This window comes from Triturus cristatus, chromosome 10, assembly GCF_964204655.1.
Source record: "Triturus cristatus chromosome 10, aTriCri1.1, whole genome shotgun sequence".
NCBI classification, from domain to species: domain Eukaryota; kingdom Metazoa; phylum Chordata; class Amphibia; order Caudata; family Salamandridae; genus Triturus; species Triturus cristatus.
The window spans coordinates 1,064,176,112-1,064,202,006 of NC_140593.1; the positions used below are offsets into that span (position 1 = coordinate 1,064,176,112).

The window sequence follows — 25,895 nt, forward strand, 5'->3', positions numbered from 1 at the left end:
TTTGCAGGTACTCCCAACCCTGTTTTAACTCACATAAACATCACACACCACTTTATTCATCTCCACTCACTATATCTCCCACCCCCATGGCACCAAGCGGCTATTTGGAAAAAGATCTCCGCCAAAGTGCCCCTCATCGGGAGCCCATCAGGCATTGCAGCGCCGGCCAGACGAGGAGCAGCCCGATGATGAAGCATGACACCCAACTGGGTGTGTGAGGGCATTACATTCCAAAGAAATGGATTCCCATCTCTTTGACTCAGTAGCCTACTGTCCTTTGTATATTGCTGAATTCTAGATCATTCAGGAACAGCACAACTTTAATTTTCATATTTCATAATTCTCCAACATTTTTCTTGCACAATTTGTGCACGTTTGTCATTTTTCGCTTGAAGGTGTCGAAATCAGTTTCATGCGTCAGCTAGAAGGATTCAGCAGATTGTCTGCTTCATCACAGGCAAGCGACAAGCAGGGAAAGGAGGAAGGCAGAGAAGGCTCCTGATGTGGTCGATGTTGTGCGGGGTATGAGGACTATTTCTGGGTACATGCACCGATGGGATGGAATATGTCTTGTTTTCATTGTTGATGGTGTGAATGTTATTCAAGGCTTTTCGAGTGCCCGAACTGTTGGGGTGAAGAAGGCTGGAGCGGTTGAATTTGAGAGTGTCATAATAATGGGGGAAGGGTTTGAGATTATGCTGAGAGTCAAAAACAGATCAGGGACCTGAAGGAAGGATGGTGCTTTTGCAGATTTTCCCAATGTTGCATCTGTGCCCTCTTTATCAGTGACAGCTTTATTTAGATGTTTATAGGTGGAAAAGTGAGTACAGTTTTCAGCATAGAAATGGGGCTAGAGTAACTTGGGGGCATATTTACAAGCCTCCATCGCCACAGGATAAGTGGCTTAACGCTGCCCTGTAAATAAGGCCCCCTTTCATGCAATACTTAGTGTGAAAGGGACAGGCAATGGGTGTTGTGGTGGGCGTTGCACCGCAACACCTATTGATTTTGACGCTACTCCATATTTACAAGGGTAGCGTAAATATGGGGCAGCACCAAAATTAAGACCAGGGAAAACCTGGTCTTAAAATGGAGCTGTTTCTAGGTGTGCTGGGTTGTGCAGCATACATAGAAACAGCAAAAGGTCATTGATTGTTTATGTGAAACGCAATAACAATCAGTTTTGCAACTTCAATGTGTGCTGCATTAAGCAGCATGCATAGGAGTTGCAAAATGCCATTTCAGATTGTTTATGTGCAGGAAGGGACACCATCCTGAACATAAACAATCTTCCCCTACAATGCAGGCATCCTTGCAGTATGGTGCAAGGTTATCTGCATTGGCGTTCGGCAGCTAAAATTAGCACCAGCGCACCGGTACACGCAGAGCTGCACCGTATCCTTGTAAATACAGTGCAGCCCTGCGTTTTGGAAGTGGTGGAGCACGGCGTTAAGCCAAGGTGGCTAACATTGCACTCCGCCACTTCCTAGTAAATATGCCCCTTCATTTCAGTTGTTGGGGGTTATGCAGAGTTCATTATAGGAATTAGGCTTTCCAGGGGAGGACTACAGTAAGTACACTTTCCTTTATGATATGGGCCGCGACCGAAGCTCATAATCAAGGTTGGTTGGCAATTAGAATTAAGGTCATAGGGGGTGGTCTTCTGATTGCTATGGGAGATATGTGCTCTGCAAGCAGGAAGATAATTAATTTATAGGATTAATTTGTGTTCTGATGGTTGTTTTCTAGATTCAGTTCCATGCCATGCGTGAGGTGACATTACCATTTGGATTTGCGGGCCCTCTTTTGTAAAGTGAGCAGAAAAGCAAGCAGTGATGAGGAGACATGGAAAGCAGCTGGGTTTTGATAGTGTGAAAATCAGAGTTAAGTGACATGGTTGGGGGCATTAAATAGAAAGAGTTGGTTCCAATATTGAACAGATGCTTGGACAGGAATTGTTGTCCCGATGTTTTGGCACTGAACTTGGGTGAGACTCATTTGGCTCTTTGGATGGGTTTTGCTTTGATTAAGGCTAAGAAACGGGACTTACGAGAGATTAAGAGGCATTGGTCGGTCACTTATGTGCTATGGACAGTCAGTTGCCAGGCTGAATTGGCATGTGCTGGTAAGCCGGCGCCCGTTTTATTTAGTGCATTTTTATAAAGCACGGACATTACCCAAAGGTGTTGTTGCAGGGATTCTGCTTATGCGCAGAACTATGCGCAGGAACCCAGGCCCTCAGTGAATTGTGGTGTACCAAAAACTCACCTCAGAACCCCCTATCCGGCCAGCATCAGTGTCCCATTCGTTATCCGAGGTTTAGCTCGGCGGACCCAATGTATAGACAACCCAGAACAAGCAACTTAGTATATTTCTCAGGAATGGTGGGAATCAGAAATACCTTTTCATAATTATTCTCGTACCAGTCCACAACAGAATAAACAGAGACACGGTAAAAGTTTAAAGAGTTTATTTTATAAACCTCGTATCCTAAGATGCAGCAGTTTGGCTAACATTAGCAGACAAACGATTAAAATCAAAACCATCAGCATAGTTACAATACCATAGAAAATGAAAGGAGTAATCATACTAAAATGACAGTGGCTCTAGGCCACCTTCCTTTCTCTAACACACTAATAGTATTATTAGACTAATAAAAGGTCTCTAGGCTTGACTGGGGAACCCCATACCGTAAAGATCAGCTCAGAGAGTTCACATCGCAGGATCAGCTATGCTCTGCTCCTAGGAACGCTCTTCTTCCGAATGTAATGAAAACATGTAACACTGCAATATTAAAAGCACTCGACTTTCAGGTATTTGCAGCTGCGTGCGTGTTATGGCTAAACTAGTGGGCCGATCAACCTGAACTCAACAACATGCACCGTCTAGCGACCCAGACTGTTTCTTTTACACTGTGTACAGACCAAGGTCTCTGCTCACTGTTTGGGATGTTAACAACAGACAGTTCTCATGTGAAGCAAAGTCGAGTAAGCATTTCTCAATTTAATAACATGTGACTACAGTGTCGTGTGCAAAAGCAGCAAAAGAGGCAAGATGGCTTTCTAACATCTAACGCGGTTATGCTAACTTAGCATTGTACATATGTAGATAACGATCTTCATTACACCCCCCCTTGATCGGACCACTAACCAGTAGGGGCGCACTTGCAAGAACGCAGAGTTCAAGTTTGATAGAACGGAACCAAGGGCATGAACTATGAGTCCATATAAGGGTGGTGAGAAAGTTCGAAGAGAAAAAAAAAAAAACAATGAAAAAAGTTAAAACGGAGTAAAAAAACCATGTAGAGGATAAAAAAACATAATTGACGGACGTATGACGAAATGAAAGTACAAAAGTCAATCCATCAATGTATAGGCACAATAAGTTGCAACAGCTTCCAAGAGGAAATCATTGGAGCGTTCCGCAAAATCATCTGCCATGCAGTTCAGGACGGGGAAGGAACATACATGCTCATCAACCACCGGAGCTTCCATCACCAGACGAGGACAACTGGCGTGTTCTTCAAGATAACTTCTCGCTAAGAAGTCAATCGCAGCCGTTCCGATGTCCCAGTTTCCAAGAACTCCATGCGCTGCTGCACAGGCCATAATCCCGACACAAGAACAGTCCAACTCATGAGCCACTAAGGGGCTCATTAGCCGATCATAATCCGGGTCAGGAGACACCGAGTTTGACAGACACAAATCCAGAGCCCATTGGAACGGACAAGCTAGGCAATGAAAGACTGGCTGCACACAAGTAAAGTAGGCAAACCGGAAGGACAATCCATAGGCTACGCTCAAACTCGCCAATGGCAAAGTGCCATAGTATTCATGCATCCGGGTACGAAGATGGAACAGCCGGGACATGTTGTCATGTGACGCAAGTCGTGCATCCAACAAACAACATCGCGCAGATCAACAAAAGTATTCCAGCTATGAGGGCGAGAAGCAAAGGGAGTCCTCCGAAGACGCTGGAAAAAATAGAATGAAAAAAGGCCGGGATCACTCCAAAAATAGTTTGAAAAGAGGTCACGAGGCCGGAGCCCACAATTTAAAAAAAATGAGCAATGCCACTTGTGGACGAGGCATTAAAGATAGTCTGAATCAGAGTCCCAAAATGAAGTGGTAGATCAGTATTCAAAAGCGCTTGCACCTCAGTGCGCGTGTTTGCTACGTGAAGGACAAATGTTTCCCGGGATGAAGTCAATGCGACTTCTTTCTGAGACAATAGAGCCCTTATTCTGCTCATCTTGTTGAACTCTGCTTTCAAGGTTGGAATGGAAGGCCAGATGGATACATCGAGCCGGCCATGCGGGGGTGGGAATAGGACGTTATTACAGCAAACCACCCTCTGTGATACAGTCACTATGTAGGAAATACCCACTAACATCCCAGAGCAAGCTTCATTATTTAATAGCAAATAACTACTGTTAGCAAGCAGTGTAAAAGACAGCGTTATAACTGGTACAGGAATCCCTTTCAGGACGCATGCTAAATTAGGGGCGTGCACATTACATGCACCATGCAATTGAATGTGCCTACACACAACAGATTGATCCGGAGTGGAAGTGCACTCTTCACCTTTCAAGTAAACCTCCTTGCCGTCTCTCACACATCTATATGTGAAAGGGAGTGACCAAACTTCGTGCAGGAAGGCGATACCAAGTTGTTCATATCTGCCTAACGCATAATGTTTAATGCACAAACTAAACTTAAACAGGGGAAACGGTAACGTGATCAACCCATGTACAAGCCACACAGCAGAATTCAATTCAGCAACAGAGAAAGGCAAGGGTTCTAACTTTTCAATGTGCAGCAATGAATATGTAGCATCTTTCATGGACATGAACTGCTGTTTTGCAGTTAAATTAAAAGGAAGGAACAAAAACAAAAATTAAGTATTCATGTAATCCCAAGGGACTCTCCCTGCCTTTAAAGTTTGCAACGTCCATGCAAACTGCATAATAGAACCCAACTGATTTTGACCATGATACAATACAGACAAATCATCCTGCACAATGTCCACCACAGATGATACAATATTATCTAAAGTATAAATTCTAGAAGAGAGGGTGTTAATACTATTATCTATTACAGCCAACACCTTTTCCATATTGGCTTGATCAATAGCACGTAATCTGGATGCAGCCTCAATTTGTGATAACTTCCAAACTTCGTTATAAACAGCATACACCCATCGGTAGGGCCTGCCAACAGCAGGACCCTTAACAAAATCATTCAAATCTATTTTGTCATTTAATCGTGCTAAATGAAGTTTAACAGATGCTAAAGTGGAATGTTGCAGCCAAGACAGGCATAACTTCCCTACTGAGTAGGTAGTTACAGTGTGAGAAGATTCAGAACGGGGGTCCACACAAACCTGTGTATACCCCTGCTTTAAATCCAGAAACCTATGTTAACAGGAGTCCGAACTCGTTTGCCACACCAACCACCCATCCGGATTCAATTAAGAAATATTGAAGGACGTGTTGGAAACCTGTGTCTGCAACATAGCAAGAGATAGATCCGTATGATTACCCCAATTGGGATAAGCACCCAGATCCGGAACGGAGGGAAAATTTAATTTTTTAGATGTAGCCAATCCAAAACAGGTTGTCTGAAAAATCGAGGAATTTAAAATCAAACATATGATTCGGGATAAGACAGGCACGATGCAAAGCTTCTGTTCCCTGTACTTGCCATCGTTTGGAACCCCAAACCGATTTAAGATCGACTGTAGTTTTCCACAGATCATACCCGCCAATTGCCAACTCGTCCATAAAGGACTTGGAATACAATAATTTGGTGTGTGTCAGCCTAACTTTAGAAGCAGAATCAGGCGCAACTTTAAAATAAAAGGAGGCCGGATTGGACACACTAAAATCAGAAAAATAAGTGAACTTTTCCACTAACGTGGCAGAGCTGCCCATCCTAGGGGCGGGGCAGTGTTCCCATTGTGTATAATTTACAAAATTTCTAAACGTATTTGCTTTGTGTAGGAAATGCGTGCCATAATGTTGATAACAAAATTGCTCATCATAATTAGCAGTATCTAAATACAAATCCTCAGCATCAAATGCAGCATAATATTTCAAATCAGAAAACAGTGCTTCTATGGCTTGAACATCCCAGTCATCCGATTGAATGTTCTGCTTAACGACATCACCCATAGAAACACGAAACACATTGGGCACATTAATCACTTCAGTGGGGCCATGAATTTGAAATTTAATGGCATCCGAAGTGATCCCATCACGTACAGGCCAGGCAGTAATGTTCACAAAAGTCTGGTCCCTCTTCATAATGTGTGATGAGGAGTGGGGGGCCAAAGTTCCATTAATTAGTCGAATCGTAGACCTTTCATTCAGGTAGTGTCCATTGATAAGTCTAAAAAACACTACCACAAAGCCAATGGACATAAACAAAAAAACACATATGAGCATCAGCCAAATGTAAGTCCAAGGGGGTGTCAAAAAATGTCTTTTGAACCAAGCCACAAAAAGTGAAACTTTGGACGGGGCAATGGAAGTCACTGAACGAGAATCAAAAGAGTCTTGTGAGAGGGCAACTGTGGTGGATTGTAAAACAGGCAAGGTAACATCCGCAGGATAAGCATACTCAACTTCTTCAAGCACACCACTAGGTGTTTGTGGCAACAAGGGACCAGTAACGGCATGCATCTCGATGGCAACATCAGGCATTATGTCAGAAGCTCGGGCCACAACAGAATTTCTCAGCATCGAAGGGCAGGAAACCGCCGGAGTCATACTAAGAAGAATCGGCCACTCGCTGTAGTTTGACATTGTCAATCGAAATGTACCTGTTATCCTTTCGACCAGGAAGTGGAGGTAAAATGACTGTTCTAGTACCCTGCACACCAAGCACTGGAACCGGTGCACGATAAGAGGGGCTGAACTCCTTCTTGTTCTCCACCTTCTCACGGACCAGATCACCAACTCGAGGTAGCCAGCCGACTACCGGAATCTGAAGTTCAGCATCAGATGAGGAGGGTACGTGTTCCTTTGCTAGACTGTTTCTGGCTACTTGAAGATTCTGCAATACAGCACAGTGTTCATCTACGTCAAAGGGTGCGGCTGACGCCGCCATGTCTAGACCATCAAGGTCTGGAACAAACGTTCGAACACCAAAGAGCATCATGTATGGGGTCCGCCCACCCAGAGACCTTCTAGGGAGATTATTAAGTGCACGTTACACGTCATACAAGTGGGCAAGCCAGTTCCGGCCAGTACCCAAAACTCTGGCTGTCAAAGATTTCTTTAAGTCACGGTTCATTCGCTCCACTACACTATTACCCTCAGGCTGGTATGGAGACGAAAATTTGACTTGGACCCCCAAATTTCTCATGGCCTCTTTGTACGACTTAGAGGCGAACGCCGGGCCCTGATCAGAATGAAAGGTACCACATGCAAAACTCCCACCAACAAAAACACGCAAATCTTTTATGACAGTGCGAGAATCAGCACTCCTTTGTGGCCACACCCACAGAAAACGTGTGCACGAATCAACTGCAACCAAGATGTATTTGTACGCAGTATCAGAGGTAAAAGGACCGCAATGATCTAAATAAACACAATCCATCGGTTTATTAGATATGTACAACTGAGTTTGTGGTGGGCGCGCCGCAGTTAAAGGTTTAATCTGCTGGCAAATGTCACAATTAAGAACATAAGCTCTGGCTTGTTTATACAAACCGCACCACCAGTAACGTTGTTGTAACAGAGATACAGTAGCTGCAACGCCGGCATGCGCTGACGCCATGCCCTCGTGAGCCGCTGATATCAAAGAAGGTCTGCAGTCCGCGTTGGGAATCAATCTGTCACCAATGTCATTAATCCTCACTAAAGGGACTTTATCAGGACTTAAGCGATAATGGTAACGAGCAGGGAAACCTCTTGGTTGCTTCGTTCCCTGCTCTGTAGCAGCAATAGCTGCCAAGATGTCATCATCGATCTTACTTTTGGATCTTGTAACTGCTGCTACTAAATATGTCGCCACTGCTGTTTTTGCTGCCTCGTCAGCTAGGCTGTTGCCGACAGCATGGACACCAACTCGTTGGTGACCAAGAGTGTGAATTACATTCACGAGAGGCAGACGTTCTCTAAGATCTGCCACTCAAACCCAAAGCAGTTTATGCTTAATCGTGCTACCTTTGGAATCATGGTAGTCATTCTGAGACCAAAAATGTTGATTGTCGTTGTAATATTGAACACAATGAAAGGAGTCACTCACTATAAGGGTAGTGACTCGGGGATCAGCAAACTTTAGCGCTAGCAACAGAGCACGAAGCTCCGCCAACTGCGCGGTACAATCACTCAATGACTGCGTATGCACGACATCGGACTGGAAGTCACCATTTACGAAAGTACCGACTACAATTGCGCAAGCCGCTGAATAGGCGTGCTTTGATCCAGTTACGGGTTGCGCAGACCCGTCAGTGTATATGACACAATGGTAATCCTCAAGCGGGCGCAAGGACAGAGGAGCCGGATGAACAAATTCATACTGCAAAAACTCCTGAGTCTGAAGTGCCGCGTCAAAGATAAAAGTGACGTCCGGCAAGGTCAAGGAAGTGGCCCATTGTATCCACCTTGGATGCAAAGCTTTAGAATTCGGTACACTCGCTTTTGTCACCGCCTCAAGGGCAGGATAGGGTGTTACCACCAACATGCGTTTACCTTGCGACAGCGCTCGTTCTTTCAGAATCGCCATTTGCACTGCTGTCAGAACCTTCTCGACAGCGGAAAAACGCAGTTCAGATGAAGTGTACAAGTGAGATTTGTAAGCAATGGGGACGGTGTCGCCCTCATTGAACGTTAAGTATGTGAAACCAACTGCGCCGGGCACTATTCTTATGACCAGGTTAGTGTGGTTATCACGTGTCAGTAAGTACTGAGAAGCAAGAAGATCAGCCTGCAATAACTGCAATATAGCTGACTGCTCTGGCAGTCAACAAGATTTGGAAAAAGTAGGTTGTACCAAGGCGTAAAGCGGCTTGATACGCTGGGCATAATCCGGGATGTAAGTTCGACCGAAATTCAAATAACCCAGCAGGGATTGTAATTTCTTCAGTGAAGTAGGAGCACGGAGGCATGCGCACTTCTCTAGAAAGTGCAGAGCCAATCCTCGACCTTCATTGTTGAGTTCGTACCCCAAGAACAACACTGTATATTCCGCAATGTGTGACTTCGCAAAGTTGAATTTGTAACCAAAGTCTACAAACAAAACAATAATGTGATCAACGCGACGGAGATGCGGGTCTAACTCGTCATCAGTGAGATAAATGTCATCCACATACGAGTACGCATCAGGGCCTATACCCTCTAAGAGGGAGACCACGCGAGCGGCAAAGACTCCCGGGCTGTTCTTATAGCCCATTGGCAATCTTTTGAATTGTTTTTGTTTGCCACCGGAGGTGAACGCCGTCCACTCACTACTAAGAGAGGACAGGTTATGGCTATAAAAGCCATTGGAAATGTCAAGTGTGGTTTTAAACCTTTTTCTCATGAGACTATCGACGAGAGCCGAACTATGGGTGTTCTGTACTGCACAGGTCCGGCAATGAGAGTTTAAGTGCCGGTAATCCAAAACTAGGCGGTATGACCCGTCAGGCTTCGTCACAGTGAACAAAGGATTATTCATAGGCGACACACATGTTTCGATAACTCCTTGATATTCCAATTGTTCAAGGATCGATGCGACGTGAGGTCTAGCATCGCGACGCATGGGGTATTGGAGTTGAGGTTGGGGCGTAGTCCGCAACGGAATCTCATGGCCGGGAGACATTTTATCCCAACCAACCTGATTTCGATATAACGCAGGTGCTTGCACCTGAGCCCATTCCTCTGCGTACTTTTTAGCTAGGACCTTAGGCACTGTGTGCGCAAAGGACGGGAGGATTACCTCCTCCCCTCTAGGAGCATCTAAAACGAAAGCCGGGGGCCAATCTGCCTCCGCCAACAGAATATCATAGGTAGTGGTCAGATTATCCCAAAAAAAAACTTGAATTCTACGTTGTATGTCACCTTCAATTTGAATGACTATATTATACAGTCTATCAGGGGGAGACACCCGAGTGTCAGCAGTTTCAATATTCACAAATATATCAGTTGCTGTCGCCACCAGATATGGACGCAGTGCTTGTCGCACTACTGTAACTTCCGCCGCGCTGACTAGCAGCGTTAGCGCCCATGTCAGGTTCTGAAGCTGCGTCCGTACCATCTGAGGCATACCTCGCTGTCAGTGCAGCAACCTTCTTCTTCTGAAACGGGGGTCGCTGACGTGGAGAGTCCTCTTGCTTGCCTTTGCCGTCAGTCTGTCGGGATTGCTCACGTGCTTGCGGTGCACCCCGACTTTTGCCACCGCCTCCGCCACCGGACTGTGAAGCCGATGTTTCCTGAGGAGAACGTTGTTCAGAAACCTGAAATCGATCAGGTGACTTAATAGTAGCACGATCGCGCAGATCATAAGTGCGTTCACTACTTGACTGTACTGGAGAGGCAGGACGAGACCCCTGTTTCTGCTTCTCCTGTTTTTTCGCCCGCCAAGTTTGTTTTGAAAAATTAGGGCGTTCGTCCTTACCAGACGAGTTTGCCTTTGTCTGCTGTATTGAATCAGTATTCTTCACAGTTGGTTTAACCCCTAAGGCGCTACGACCAACCTGTTTATAGGCGTTCGCGATAATTTTCGCGAATTCCCTCGGCTTGTCGTCTTCGTTCACTGTCTCTAATTTATTAAGCACTTGGAATTGCATAGCATCTCCTTTGAGGTTGCCCAGTATCATGGTAGCAACCACATCGAACACACCGACAAGCCGCATTCCCAATTTAACAGCAGCCTCCGCTCCATGATTCTCCTGAACACGTTTTATAACGGAGGGCAGTACCGACAGAGACGGAGTGCCAAAGCACTTCGAGTATGTCGCTGCAAAGACCTTACCCCAGTTCTCACAATCGGCCATATCTGGGACTAAGTCTTTCGGCAAAGCGATGGTTAGGATCCTGTGTTTCTCCACAGGAGTCGTACGTGGATAAACCGCTTCTATCTGGTCAAATTTCTCAGCAAGCCAATAAGGGAAATCATCCCTATTTTGGGGTCGCTTGCCCACAACAGAATTAACCATAACAGGACTAATAACCACCGCGTGGTGGTCCGTCGGTTGTCCCGCAACAGCAGTAGCGACCACCTGCACGTTGCGTGACACGTACTGCACTAAAGCCCTATGTACTGAAATTAGGGCAGTGTGAAGTACCTGCAACTCAGCCACCATTACCTGTAGGTAGCGGGGATGAGGCGTAAATCCGACCAGTACCGGCCATGTGGCCCCTGCAATCGACAAAGGGCCCATTCTCGCCGTTACAACCGCATGGGGAAGGGCGCCATTAAACCAAATGCTATGCTGCCAGGCAGAAATAAGAATTTCCTGTGTCCTATATGGCATATAGTTGCTGGTAGCTGCGTGGCAGTATAGGTGTGGAACGTATCATCGTCTTCACTCACTGCCGGCAAAGTAACCCAAGAGTAGAACAACTCAAACGGAAACAACGCATCGGCACTTACCACAAAAATCACAGCCATACCATCGTCCGGCACCCCATACTGCGCCAAATGACGTTTCAGGGGTGCCCGGCTATGAGCCGGAATATCGACCGCCATTAGGACACTAACAGTAAATCTACAATATATTAGTAGCACTAGGGTTCAGATTAAATAACCTTTTTAATGATCAAGCTTGAAGGAACCTATTTAGTCGAAACACAGGTAGGTTAAACCGTCACTCCCGTTATCCGGAAACCAGAGTGAGGGTGTTGTGGACTAATACAAGCACTACTAAGGCGTCTCAAATCAATAGACCAAACGTTAGGTGCGCCATGTTGCAGGGATTCTGCTTATGCGCAGAACTATGCGCAGGAACCCAGGCCCTCAGTGAATTGTGGTGTACCAAAAACTCACCTCAGAACCCAGAACCCCTTATCCGGCCAGCATCAGTGTCCCATTCGTTATCCGAGGTTTAGCTCGGCGGTCCCAATGTATAGACAACCCAGAACAAGCGACTTAGTATATTTCTCAGGAATGGTGGGAATCAGAAATACCTTTTCGTAATTATTCTCGTACCAGTCCACAACAGAATAAACAGAGACACAGTAAAAGTTTAAAGAGTTTATTTTATAAACCTCGTGTCCTAAGATGCAGCAGTTTGGCTAACATTAGCAGACAAACGATTAAAATCAAAACCATCAGCATAGTTACAATACCATAGAAAATGAAAGGAGTAATCATACTAAAATGACAGTGGCTCTAGGCCACCTTCCTTTCTCTAACACACTAATAGTATTATTAGACTAATAAAAGGTCTCTAGGCTTGAATGGGGAACCCCATACCGTAAAGATCACCTCAGAGAGTTCACATCGCAGGATCAGCTATGCTCTGCTCCTAGGAACGCTCTTCTTCCGAATGTAATGAAAACATGTAACACTGCAATGTTAAAAGCACTCGACTTTCAGGTATTTGCAGCTGCTTGCGTGTTATGGCTAAACTAGTGGGCCGATCAACCTGAATTCAACAACATGCACCGTCTAGCGACCCAGACTGTTTCTTTTACACTGTGTACAGACCAAGGTCGCTGCTCACTGTTTGGGATGTTAACAACAGACAGTTCTCATGTGAAGCAAAGTCGAGTAAGCATTTCTCAATTTAATAACATGTGACTACAGTGTCGTGTGCAAAAGCAGCAAAAGCGGCAAGATGGCTTTCTAACATCTAATGCGGTTATGCTAACTTAGCATTGTACATATGTAGATAACGATCTTCACTACAGTGTCAGAGCGCTGTACAATAGAGCTAGTTACGTTACAAGAGAAAAGTGGTACAGAATATAACATTACACAGACTAAAAATGAAGGGTACACAAACACAAAATCTAACACAGCACACAGGGGTGAGGAATGTACAGGAAAAAATAAAATTTACAACGAAGAGCGAACTTCCAAGAGGGGCCTGAGAATAAAGGGTACACAAACACAAAATCCAACACAGCACGCAGGGGTGAGGGATGCACAGGAAAAAATACAAATTTACAATGAAGAGCGAATTTCCAAGAGGGGCCGGAGTATGAAAGTATTAGTTCTGAAAGTGTCTTTGGAAGAGATGAGTTTTGAGTTCAGCTTTGAAGATCCGGGTAGAGGAGGTGGCATAGAGCAATGGGGGAAGTGAGTTCCATATTCTCACCGCATTGCCTGAGAAGGATTGCGCCATCGATCTTTCCCTTTTGAAGACGGGGGGCTCAAGCAGAAGCTTTTCCGCATTACGAGAGGGCCAAGAGCCTCCGGACAATTTCTATTTATTTGCCAGGTAACGAGGGGAGGACATATGCAAGGCTTTGTGTGTGATGCAGGCAGTTTTGTAAATAGATCTTCCCTCAATCGGAAGCCATCGGAGAGAGGACAGGATAGGAGTGATGTGGTCGCTTCGTTTAGACCCTGAAATGAAGTGAGCTGCTGAATGAAGAATGGATTTGAGAGGGGAGAGGTGGGATTTGGGTAGGCCCGTCAGAAGAGAATTGCAATAATCCAGTCTTGAGAGAACCAGCGATTGTACCAAGGTTTTTAAGTCATTCTCCGGGAAGAACTGACGGATCCCCCATAGAAGGCGCAACTGGTACCGTGCGTTCTTGGCAATAGAGTTGATGTGGGAGATTAAGTTGAGTCTTTTGTCAAGAATGACACCTAGAGATTTAGCGCTGTCGACAATGATGGGTTTGTTGTTGAGCAGGTTCAGCTGATCCATCCACGATTGAACAGGAGGAGGTGAGAGAGGGGTCGAAAGGAGGAGGAATTCAGTTTTCGCGGGATTTAGAATGAGTTGGTGAGCTAACATCCAGTTGTGGATGGAGTTGAGAGTAGAGTCGAGTAAAGAGAGATCGTGTGCGGAAGACACCTTGAGGTAGATTTGAGTGTCATCCGCATAAAGATGGTAATGGATCCCAGATTTGCTTAGGAGGTTCCCCAATGGTTCCAGGTAGAGATTAAACAGAGTGGGTGCCAGGATAGAGCCTTGAGGGACACCTTGACCTACAGCCAATGGAGATGAAAGACTGTTCGCTATCTTAATCATTAGAGATCTGTCTGAGAGGAAAGAGGCAAACCATTTAAGCACTGTGCCATCCAATCCCATTCTCTGTTGTAGAGTGTTGAGGAGGGTGCTGTGATTAACAGTGTCAAAAGCTGCAGAGAGGTCAGGAAGAATCAGAAGACAGGAGTATATGCAACGCATCATCAATCACTTGCAGCAGGGCTGTTTCAGTGCTGCAATTTTGGATGAAGCCAGATTGGAAAACATCGAGGAGATTATTGTCCATAATATGTAGGGAAAGTTGTTTTGCAACACATTTTTCAGTGATTTTTTTGAAAGAAAAGGGAGGTTGGTGATAGGGCGGAAGTTGTTGAGGTCGGTTGCATCAGCGGAGGGTTTTTTTAGAAGAGGGGTAACCTGTCCTGATTTAAGGGCAACAGGGAGGGAGCCTTGGCTGAGGAAGAGATTAACTAGCCTGGTCCAGTAAGAGACAGTATTGGTGTAGAAATCGATGGTGATGATGCTAGGGATGGGGTCAGAGGAGTGGTTGGATGGTTTGGTTTCAAGGATGCATTTGAGGAGGTCATCTTCCGAGATGACGTCAAAGTATTGCCAAGTGACTAAGGATTTCCGCTCCTCAAAGGGGGTGGGGTGGGCGACTTGATCCACCAGTGCTTTGACCTTTTCATCAAAGAAAATGGCGAAGTCGGCTGCTTTCTTTGTGGAGTCCTCGGGCCTAGTAGTTAGGGGAGAACAGTTTGGGTTTTTGATGAGGTCAAAGAGTTTTTTGGGTCTGTTTTTGGCTGAGTCAAGGAGGGATCTGAAATGGGATGCTTTTTCATGGAAGATGTGGTTGTGGTATTTGGATCTTTCTGAACGTAGCAGAGAGAGATTGAAGGTAGAAGGAGATTTTCTCCAATGTTTCTTCAGGATTCTAAGGTTTTTCCTTTCATTGTAGAGACCTTTATTGAACCAAGGTGCTGAGGGGGTGTGTCTTTTCCTTTTGCATTGGAGTGGAGCGACATTGTCGATTTCAACTGCTAGAACTGAGAGGCACTGAGTGGTGAGAGCGTTGACATCCACGTTAGGGTCAAGTCTAGGAAGTGACCACATAGCAGAGTCACAAAAAGTGTCAAAATCAATGTTTTTAGTGTTGCGGAACCAGGTAGTAGCTCTTTTAGGTTGGCCGAGAGTTATAACATGCGAAAGATGAAAATGGAAGGGAACGAGGAAGTGGTCAGACCAGTCTACATGGATGGGGGGAGCAGTAGTCAGCAGGTCTGCTTTGGATACAACAAGATACAGAATTGAGCCCTTGGAAAGAGTGGTTTCAGAGCAATGTTGGAAGAGATCATTGGCTGAGAGAAAGGTGTCAAGCTTGTTGGCAGCCGAGTCTTCCAAGGAGCCCCAATGGAGATTAAAGTCACCCAGGAAGATCTGTCTGTCACTTTGAGAAAATTGGTCACTGATGAAGTCAGTGAGTTCCTCCACAAAGGAAGAGCAGTTACCGGGCGGGTGGTAGATGACATGGAATCTAAAAGGTGAGCCATGATGTATTTGAAATTCCAGGGATAGGCATTCGAATGTACGGAAAAGGGTGGTAGGGAAGGCTTTCATTTGAAGAGAATTCCTGAAGATGATGGTGACACCGCCCCCAATTTTGTCTGATCTGTCATTTCTGAGGATAGAGTAGTCAGTGGGTACCAGAAGATCAAACAAAGTATGAGAGGAGTCATTAAACCAGGTCTCAGTGAGGAAGAACATGTCAAGATTCTGGAGGGTGATAATGTCAGAAATTTCCAATTTGTGTTTGATTGTAGATCTGCAGTTGTGTAGCAAGCAGTGCAGCTCTGACACAACTGTTTTAGTGATGGGGGTGTTAGGGCTGTTAAGGGAGATAGGGATAAGATTCTTGAATGAGGGTGCCCGGTAAGAGGGAGGCTGGTAGGTTCTGACAGAGGAGATGGTCTGAATAGTGCACTGCGTAGAGTTAATGGGAGATGAAGGTAGAGGGGGAGTGACGCTGGTGGTCTTGTAGCTGGCTAGTAAGTTGGAGATGTCTGTAGAGGACAGACTGTGGTTTGCTTTATTGGGGCACTGGAGCACGGAACTCCTCGGGCGGGTATTAGGGAAGGGGGACATCTTAGCGCTTAAAAGTGAGATGGCCGCTACAAGCTGGGAAATGGAAGAGATGAGAGAATCAAGTTTATTTTCTAGGGAGAGGAGAGCTGAGCACGGAGTGTTGGGTGGTTTGATGGAAAAGGGTGGGAGTGTGGAGGGTGAGGGGGGACGGGTGGGGGAACGGGATAAGGGAGGTGGAGCAGAGGGTGATTGAGGACGGGGAGACATGGATGAGCGGGAAATTGGAGGGAGTGAGGAAGGACGGGGCAAGGTGGGGGAGGGGGAAAAGGGAGGAAGTACAATGGGAGAAGGAGGGAGGGGAGGGATGGTGGAATGGGTGGGGTTTTGGGGAGCAAGAGTAGAAGGTGGGGAATAATGGTGGGCGATAGGAGAGGATGATAAAACAGAGGTGGGAAGAGAAATATTTTTACTGGTGTTGAACAGAGGGGAAGAGTAGAGATCATAAATAGGAGGAGAAGGTTGAGGTGTCGGAAGGGGGTCAAATGAAGGCCAAAGGTAAAGGTAGAAGAGAGGAGAAGAGACTGAACAGGGAGGGGAGGACAGGGGGTTAGATGAATGCCAAAGGTATGCGGAGAAGAGAGGAGAGGGTGCTGTACAAGGGGGGAGGGAGGGGGATCCAAGGAAGGCCAGAAGTATGGGGAGAAAAGAGAGGAAGGAGCTGGACAAGTACTGTAAGTTATGAACGGTGATTGAAGGGGGACAGGCAACAGGTGGAGTGAGGGGGAGACGAGGAAGGAATTGTCGAGGAAGGAGACATGGTTAGGAAGCACGGGAAGAGGGAGGGGAGGTTGAAGAAAGAAGGGAGGTGGAAGATAAGAATTAAGGGGATGAGGGACGGGGAAGAGCGGAAAGGGATGAGGTGACAGGGGGAGGGAAGGGGGAAGGTAAGGGAAGTTGATCGGTAGACCAGGTTGTAAGACAGGTGGAATAATAAGGGGGGAGGTTGGTTGGATTAGGGGGGAGGAGAAAGCGTAGGAGAATCGGGCAGGTGCAGGGTGGGGAGGGGGAGTGGATGCCGGAGGCAAGGTAGAATAGCTAGGGGGAGGAACCAATTGGGAAGGGGGAGTGGTGGGCGGGGAGGGAGCAAAGGTAGGGGGGAACAAAGGGTAGGCCTGTGACTCCCGGGAGCGCGGCCTGATCAAATATCGGGGAGTCAGGGGGGGAGAAAGGGAGAAAGGAGATGAGCTCAAAGGAGAATCCGGGGAAATCATTGTTGTAAGGGTTGGACGAAGGGAGTGGACGAGATGATCAGAGAGGGAAAGACAGGAGTCTGTAGCTTGTATCAAGACAGTACCATTATTGTAAAGTGTAATGGTTAGAGAGCCGTTAAAGCTAGTGGAGGGGGAACTTTTTAGCCGCTGTCCATACGGGATAGATGAGGAAGAAGAGACGTTGAAGGAATTGAAGAAGCTGGTGGACCAGGAAGGGATATCGTGAGTGAAAAAAATTAAGTCATTTTTGAGTTTCCCTAGGCACCCATTATGGAATTGATCAACAAAGAGGGAATCAGGGAATTGTTCAATGCTGTTGTGCTTGAACCGTTTTGCTGCTGCTTTGGTCAGATTGGGTGGGTAAATGACTTTGAAGCAGTTAACTCCCGACTTAATTCGAATGGAAGCCATGATAGGGAGAGGAAGGGCCACCATGGTAGCGATAGCACAAAGAATAAGAATAAGAAGAGGAGGGCGCATATTCCGGAAGTCAAGTGAGGATTATCCAATGAGATTGTGGACAGGAGGTGACTAGAAATGCACGGTCAGGGACTCTGGTCTAACTCCCCTCTAAACCATCATACCGGTGGGATAGAAGGCTAGGTAGTGTCCAGTGGCGGAGAGGGAGTGGGATCGTAACGGGGCCAAAACCTACCACCCAGGGAATAGGACCTCCAAGTATGGAGGTCAGCATGGGAGTGGGAGTCCCCTAGAGCCCGTTGATCGCGTGAGGCGGAATTAAACATATAGCTAACAGTTCCAGATTACCATATAGTCAAAGTAGGCACCGACCTATGGGCCCAGGGACAGCTGATCAAAATAATATTTATTTGATCTTGAAAGAAAATTCCAATCAAGCTGTCTTAAATATTGTTTCCATAAGATAGAAAAAAATGAATCAACTACAAGAAACGAAAACTTTACATTCAAGACTCTATGGAGAAAATGCTGTATTAATATAATGTACCCATTAACAATTAAAGTACATAAACCAGAGACATCAGATTCACATAAAAGCTTGTCTCTTAGCTCTTCTTCTGGCAGCTGTCAGTTTGTAAAAACAACCTGGTTTATTTGGTATGAGGAGACAACTTGCGAGGGGGAGGGGGGCGGATTTCGACTGTTTAGGGGCCTCCACAGGGTTTAATCCGGCACTGATAGCTAAGGAGGTTTTGTTGGCATGAAGGTATCAGGAGGGTGCAGCCCACTTACTTAAAGTATGAGGAAAAAACATTTTTTCACAGAAAATGGAGTTCATCTTTCTATTCTAGCAATAGAAGTTTACCTAATGAAGTTGCGGGAGGCATTACCAGGTGCTTTGGGCATTACGATGTGGGGAAGACAGTAGGCAGGAGTAGGTAAAGATCAAGTAAAGGGGGGCTTGGGGCAGAAAAACTCCTTGAGAGGGCTTTAATAGTTTCAGGTGTATCCATGATTTGTGACATATAAAAGGAGTTACATTCAACTTTGTGGTGATCAAAGCAGTTTAGGGTGGGAAGGGGGCCTTTGAAGAACTTGAGAATTTAGTAGGCAGAAAGATTAAAGATTGCAGTTAGGACCCCAAATACAGTTCAGGTTGCCGTGAAGAGGTGATGAGATATGAAGTAGTGTTGAGAAAAGTGTGTGGGGTTTATTTAGGGGTGGAGAGGTGGGGTATAGGTTGCATGTACGTTCAGTGAGGTTTTTTTGTTTCTTGGGCTGTATGCCGAGAGCTGTTAATTTAATTGCACCTTCTTCATTAAAGCAGCCTTTTCCGCAAATGCGTTGTTGGAGTCTTATGCAGTTGGCATACGGCAACCCCAGAATTTTGGTGCATGCCAACGACTTTCGGCCCCTGCAGTTATTGTTTTGCAAATTAAGCGCTGGACCTGTGGCTTCGAAGTGCTAGAATGGCACATTGTACTGTAAATAATCTCAAGTCATGTTTTGTGGCCCAGTTTCAATCACTCCTCCCAGCCATAACCACACCGACTTGACAGGATGATTGACGCTCACGCGCCACAAACACTTCCTGCCTCTGCTGCTGAGACTGTTCTATGGCCCACCCTAGACCACAGGTATACCTGCTTCAAGACGTCATATGCTGACAGGTTCGCCATGTTTAGCTGCAAAATGTAACACTTCTTCTAATACTCTCAATTTACATACTTCCAGGTATCTTTAGCTCCAAATATATTATATATATTCTCAATTTACAGTGTATGTGATCTCTTTCACATCGACCTCTTAAGTCTTTTCTGAATAGAGGTTCGCGGAGCCCGTTTGCTTTCACTTTTCCTTTCCGCATTAGGTTTCACGAGTTACAGAAATCTCAGTGTGTTTTCTCGTGTGACCTAACCAGGTATGAGTAAAAAAGAAACAGGACCCAGTTAATTTTGTGTGGGGTACGTAAAAAGGTTCTTTAAATTCCCCAGCACCCAAGTGAGGCGTTGTAGCTGTGCACTTGCCATTTTGAAGAAAGTTAATGCCAATTTGCACCACGTAGCGCGTAGGTGTCTGGGTGGTTTCCTGTACAGTTTCACACGCCCTTTCTTGTTCCTTAGTTCATGTTACCTGCCTCTATTTTATTTCTGATCTCAAAAGCTCGAGCCCTTGGGTGGTGCGACATGCGGCAGTGTTCCTCTGGAGACCAGGGGACGGCTTAGCTTGACCGGGCACCAGGAAGCAGGTCTCGCGCGCCTCGACCCAGCTGGAGAACGCCGAACCGTTTGGAGAACATGAATGCACAGACAGAGTGCACACGAACAGATGGGGGTGCATGCACGCTTTTATATTCTGTCGAAACTCTCGCTGTGGGCACCGAAGCTATGCGCTGATTACTCAGAAATATTAAACCCACCGACCACCCCGTCGCTTCTGGTTTTTCACAGCCCAGGCAGGGCAAGGAAGGGCTGAGTCTGAAACCGCATCCATGATAACAATTTTCATTGTGTTTTTTGCAAGTTTTGAAGATGTTGTGGAAACATAACTTGCAGAGCAGAGAGGGGCGGCAGCAACAGTGGTCCATTTCAAGTTTGCCATGAAGTCCTTAACAGCAGATCTTCACCAGAGCTCTGTCGTCAAAGCTAAAACAGGACAGCAGGTCGACGGAAGAATCCGGCTCTTCTGAATTCCAGGTAAGATCACAGTGTCTTGTGTCGGGGTTAATGCACATTTCCATCCATGCCGTTTCACTTTTGACTTTTGGGGCTTTCTTCCTTAAGGACTTTGCCCATCTGTAGGATATTATCGATGGTGATTGTCTTTGACACGCTTCACCCCAGTTGCTTCAGCATTGCCTGGTATTGCAGAACTCAGTCCTGTTCACCACTGATCTGTTTTTATAACCATGACCCAGAGTGCTGTGGTGCCACCGAAGGATGGTAGGCAGAGCTTTACAATATCCAGGATCTGTTTTTCAGGTGCCAATCCTGCTTCTCCTTGATAGGAGGAAGAAAACCAGATCTTTCCCCTTTGGTAGCACATCAGACAGACTTTCAAAATTGGTAAGGAGGGATTACACAGTATATGTGGCCCAGTCCCCAGAACTCATGGCAGTATTGGATGCAGAATAGGCCCTTTTCAAAGCCAAGTCAAACTCTTTGTCAGTGGCACCTACTGTAGAAACATCTTCAAAAGTCAGTGCAGACTGAATTGCCATCCTGGCCAGCAGAGTCCACTTTATGGCGATGCCCCCGTGGCATCAAACTGTCCATGTAGTATCTGCGAACCAAAAACCGAGGGATATCGGGGATGTCAATGTCATGCATTCTTTATGGAAAATGCTCCAAATAGCCACTTGCCCAGATAGAGAAACAGAGTCCTGTGACCACAAGCTATAAAAAAAAATCCTTCCTCGCAATCTACAGTGGAAGAAAGATGTAACCCTAGGTTCTCTCTAAAGAGGCGGGGGTGGTCAGCCAGCTATTTACCCTGCACGTATCTGCCCCTGGGTTCCTCATCTCTGCTGTCCTCCGTGGTGGACCCTAGACTGGGAGAGAGTGGTACTGCGATGCAGAGGAGATCGCTGTATCGACAACAGCCTGAAGATGCACAGGGGGTCAGGGAGATGGAAGGAGCAGGCACCCCAATGTCCTCCACTGGAGGCCTAGACTTAGTGACCATTTACTTCCGTCCTCCAACATGAGTCGTTAACTGAGGACAACAAGATGCTCAAACCTCAGGAATACAAAGGAGAGCAACACCAGCAGTTTCCACATCTCTCTTATTACCACGGCAAAATATTGCATCCCAGACACATCAGCGAAAATATTGTGTTCGAGCTCCCTCACACCTGAAAATTAGTAGGCCCACAAGTTAAGAATATACAATAAAATAAAAAGTACAGAAAGGAAAATTAACTCATTAACAGTGAGTTTTTTAGTAGCATCGAGACATCTGACAGACTAAACAGGAAGGAAGCTATGGCCCAATGAGAAAAAAGGGGAGCAAGTGAATTACCTGTCTCCTGGTGAACGCTTCACCTCACAGTAACTACTGTGATGCGGAAAACTGACAAGATGGTAATTTTGGAGTGCCTGGCATGACCATTTCTCTCAGTTTTAATAACTTAAAGAATAAAATAGTTCAGCATCTAACAAAAATTTAATAGCAGCATAAATACAATGCATATAATGATATATAGAATTAAAAAATTGGTAAGATATTTAGTAAACGAACTAAGGCATTTTTTATTGTATTACATTAATCATTTAATCTAGGAACAAGATGACAAACAAAAAAGAGAATAAAGAGAAAGCAAAACAAAAAGAAAGCAGGGGATTGAAAAGATAGAAAAAATAACAATTAGAAACGATGTACATGTTTGTAATTAGATAGGTTGTTTTATCTTTATTAAGACAGGTATTTAGATGTGTGAAATGAGTTAATCAAAATGTTACTTACCTAATCTTATTCTTAACATCCGGAACAGCAGCAGTATCAATTCTGTAACGGTCACAGATTGCATCCCACCATGAATAACAAGATAATTGATCAAATATTTCCAACATAAAGCAATAAGTAATTCAACAATGCATTTCTTTTGAAACAGAATACTTTCAGGAAAAGCTAAGGAAGCGACTAAAAAAAGTTGAAGAGTAAATTTGATAGAGGTAATTAAACTGCTATTACATTGCATCCAAACGTTTTGACAAAAAGAATAAGAAAGGCAAGAATTAAATGAAGTGTCAAATAAGGTACCCTTTTCAGCTTTACAAAATCTGCAAAATCTATCTTCAGAGTCCATAATTTTTCAAATCTTCATATAGATTTACATGCAAAAGGAGGTTATGGAGATGCACTCGGCACAAACAGGGACACTAGAGGGATTCCAAGTCACCACAGACTTAGTTTTAATTTGGGTTTGTTCCAGCGGGTGGGTCATCAAAATATTTTTGAGATGTACTGCCATAGAATGCCTCTGTACATCCCCTCCAAGTTTTTAAGTTTAATCCGGAGACTTCTAATTCAGTGGTGTCCTTGATCACCTGCAGTCATTGAGGAAGGCGAGAGTAACACACCAACACAAATCAATCAACGGATTATGAATCTCAGCATCAGACTTCAATTTTGCCTTTTTCCTCCATGCGTAGTGTTTCTTATTTGAATTTTTTTGCAGTTTGAGAGAAAGAATTTCCCCACATTTCTCACTTTATTCATTAGATTCTTTGTTGGTATGCAATGTGTAGGGATTCCCTGAGGGAAGGCTTTGTATGGGTCCCAAATCATGAATATGTGAACTGAGTTATTAATATTGATGAAATTGCTCTTAGTTTGTTCTTGAATAAAACTGATAAACTCTGTGTCATGTAATAAGGAATTACTGGCCCAATGTGAGGTTTTCTAAAATGCTCATATCCCTGCAAGTTAATAGAACCACAGAATTATACGAAAGGTGCTAGAGATATATTTCTTACTTTCTGTGCCAGTGAATAGGAGATTCACTGACAATTCCAGGCCACCTAAAGCATTACAAATGGACTGGAAGCTGTAGAAGTATTTCTTTGTCAATCAAACATACTCTGTACAAAAAGAAAGATCACCATGTGGTGGACTGTCATAAGTAAGTGCAGGTGCTAGCAATTAAGTGCCCATATCAAGCACTGACCAAGACCTGCACAAATTAAGCACTATCGCCAATCTACATGGGTCTGATCTGCATGTCCTTTGCATATCTTTAAAGACTACATCAAGATATATTGACCACATTAAGATATATTGTGCTGTGGTTTTTACGTGGGAGTGAAAGGTTCCAGAATCTGGGCCTCTCTCTGTTCAATCCTACGGCCCCAACCCTCTTGCACAGCATTCTGAGATGATCTGACACAACTACTTGAAGTGGTCTGCTGAAATACCTGCTCAGAGAGTCTCAGCCCTGCCCCCAATTGCCACAGCTGTCTGATCACTTCCATCCAAAACTTTAAAGGGTAGCCCCTTCTGGGATTAGCTCCAGAGGTTTGGCTGCCTTTTTTTGTTTCTGTGGGAGTGAGCCTTCTCAGGCTAGGTGCAGAGTCAAAAATGTATTAGCACTTAAGGAATCCTCCCCCAACTCTTTCTTTTCTAGGAATAATCCCAAGCTCTGTCAAATGGCCTGTTTGAGTGGGGAGGCCTTGGATCCGTCTGCTGATCAGCACAATAACTAATGCGACAAAGGCCTGGAATCTACCGATGAGTTGAGCCAGAGAATTATGATAAATGCTCAAGTGCCATATGGAGTAAAGTGACATTGGATTTGTACTCGGGGTACATTTTTACCCTGGGATTGGTACCTGGCCTGTGTCTCCAGGCCCATGTATGGTGAACCTTTACTTTCACACATATTTCACCCAAGCTGCATAATTCAATTTAAGCACCCATTTTTAACTGTTAAGCACTACAGACAGACATGATAACAACCCACTCACATTATAAAGCCTTTCCCAGGTCAGCACCAATCCATGAAGGATCCCACTGTGACAGGCTACCTGTGTGCAGATATCAGGCCGAGCCTACACACTTGTGCACACATGTGTGCTGATGTGTTCATGTGTAACCAGCCCAGATCCTCTTACCCAGCTGCGCAGCAGCAGGCCTTATCATTAAAAGGCAGACGCTGGCAGTTAACACTCTCAGGCTATTTTCACTGAATTTACAGTGAGTGAAACTCCATTGGTGAGACTTACTCACAGTAAAAGTCCAAAACCAAGTAGACCAAAAAGAAAAACATCCGGGGGGATTAAATGGGCAGAACTCATTTGCATAGTTTAGATTCAAATGAATGAGTTGTTGTATTATTTGAACACAAGATGGAGGTGGACCAGAGGGGAAATTGAAGGTTGTGCTTCGTTCTCTCTCTCTGCTCTTTTGTGCACTGTAAGTGACAGTTTAGAGCTGCGGTTCTTAGCCTTTTATCCTCTGTGGACCCCCATTGAATCACTATTGGAAGCCGATGAGCCCCGCCTAAGCAATTTCTATGATTTGAACCTCAAAACACAATACAAAAACATGTATACATCAAGCAGATGCTCAAATTAATGTTCACGAACAAAAACAACATGAACATTGAAATCTTAATTTTAATGAGAAAGTTGGAGCTCTTCAAAGTTTATATCTAAAATACAAAAGCAAAATGCAAGACTCTAGCATACCATGTTACCTCTTTTGTTCCTAAGGCATACTCTCTTTTTGTTAGTCTAGAAATACAAGAGCGACCCAATTGTCCATGTGAACATAGGTATCAGGTGTAAACTTGGAACATTCACTCACATGGAACTCATTATGAAGACACCCAATCTGATGTGACAGGAGTTTCCTGTCTTGAGTAAATCAAAGAAAAAATCTTCACTTATAAGACAAAAGAATTCTGTCAAGAATAAATCTAGGCAAGACACATGAAAATCAATCAGTATGTCATTGTCATATTCAATTCCTCTGAATTGAATTTTTTTAAAATTAACATGAAAATGCACACAAATCAAGCTTATGTGATCAAGTGAGTAAAGATAGATTTTTAAGAAGCCGCAATTGAAAAAAAACCATAACCAAATATGGAGAAGTGACAAAAATCTGTGAACATGAATGGCATATTGGTATTTTACATAAGATTGCCTGTTGAGTTGAATAAAGTTAGCCACATCAGGGATTATCCCTGATGTATCGATAAAAGAGAGGTCTGTCCGTTTTGACCCTAAACAGGATATGAGGGTCTCATCAGGACTGTTGATAACCTGGGGCACTAATGAAATGTGCAAAATTACGATGAAGTCATGAATAACTGAAGGATAGAATGGAAAATTGAGAGATACATACTGATTGCAATGGCAAACAAGGACTGAATACTGATATAACGTCAAGGACGCAGCGACGGCAGCAAGTCTTGAACCCAGGAAGTAACGTGTATGAAATGATACAGTGTTTTAGATGTTGGAAGGGGCATGACTATTGCATGGTGTTTTGTGTGTTGCTAAGAAGCTGCTTACCCGGGATAATGAT

General features: G+C 44.8%; 1 protein-coding gene across 2 annotated transcripts in view; it reads left to right on the top strand.

The window, feature by feature from the left end:
* Positions 1-19,968: 19,968 nt before the first annotated feature.
* CARD11 (caspase recruitment domain family member 11) overlaps positions 19,969-25,895 on the top strand; it is a 935,632-nt gene continuing 929,705 nt past the window's right edge. For both annotated transcript variants that reach the window (XM_085629202.1, XM_085629205.1), the window contains exon 1: positions 19,969-20,560. The gene's annotated coding sequence lies outside the window, so the exon portion shown is untranslated. The remainder of the gene's footprint in view (positions 20,561-25,895) is intronic.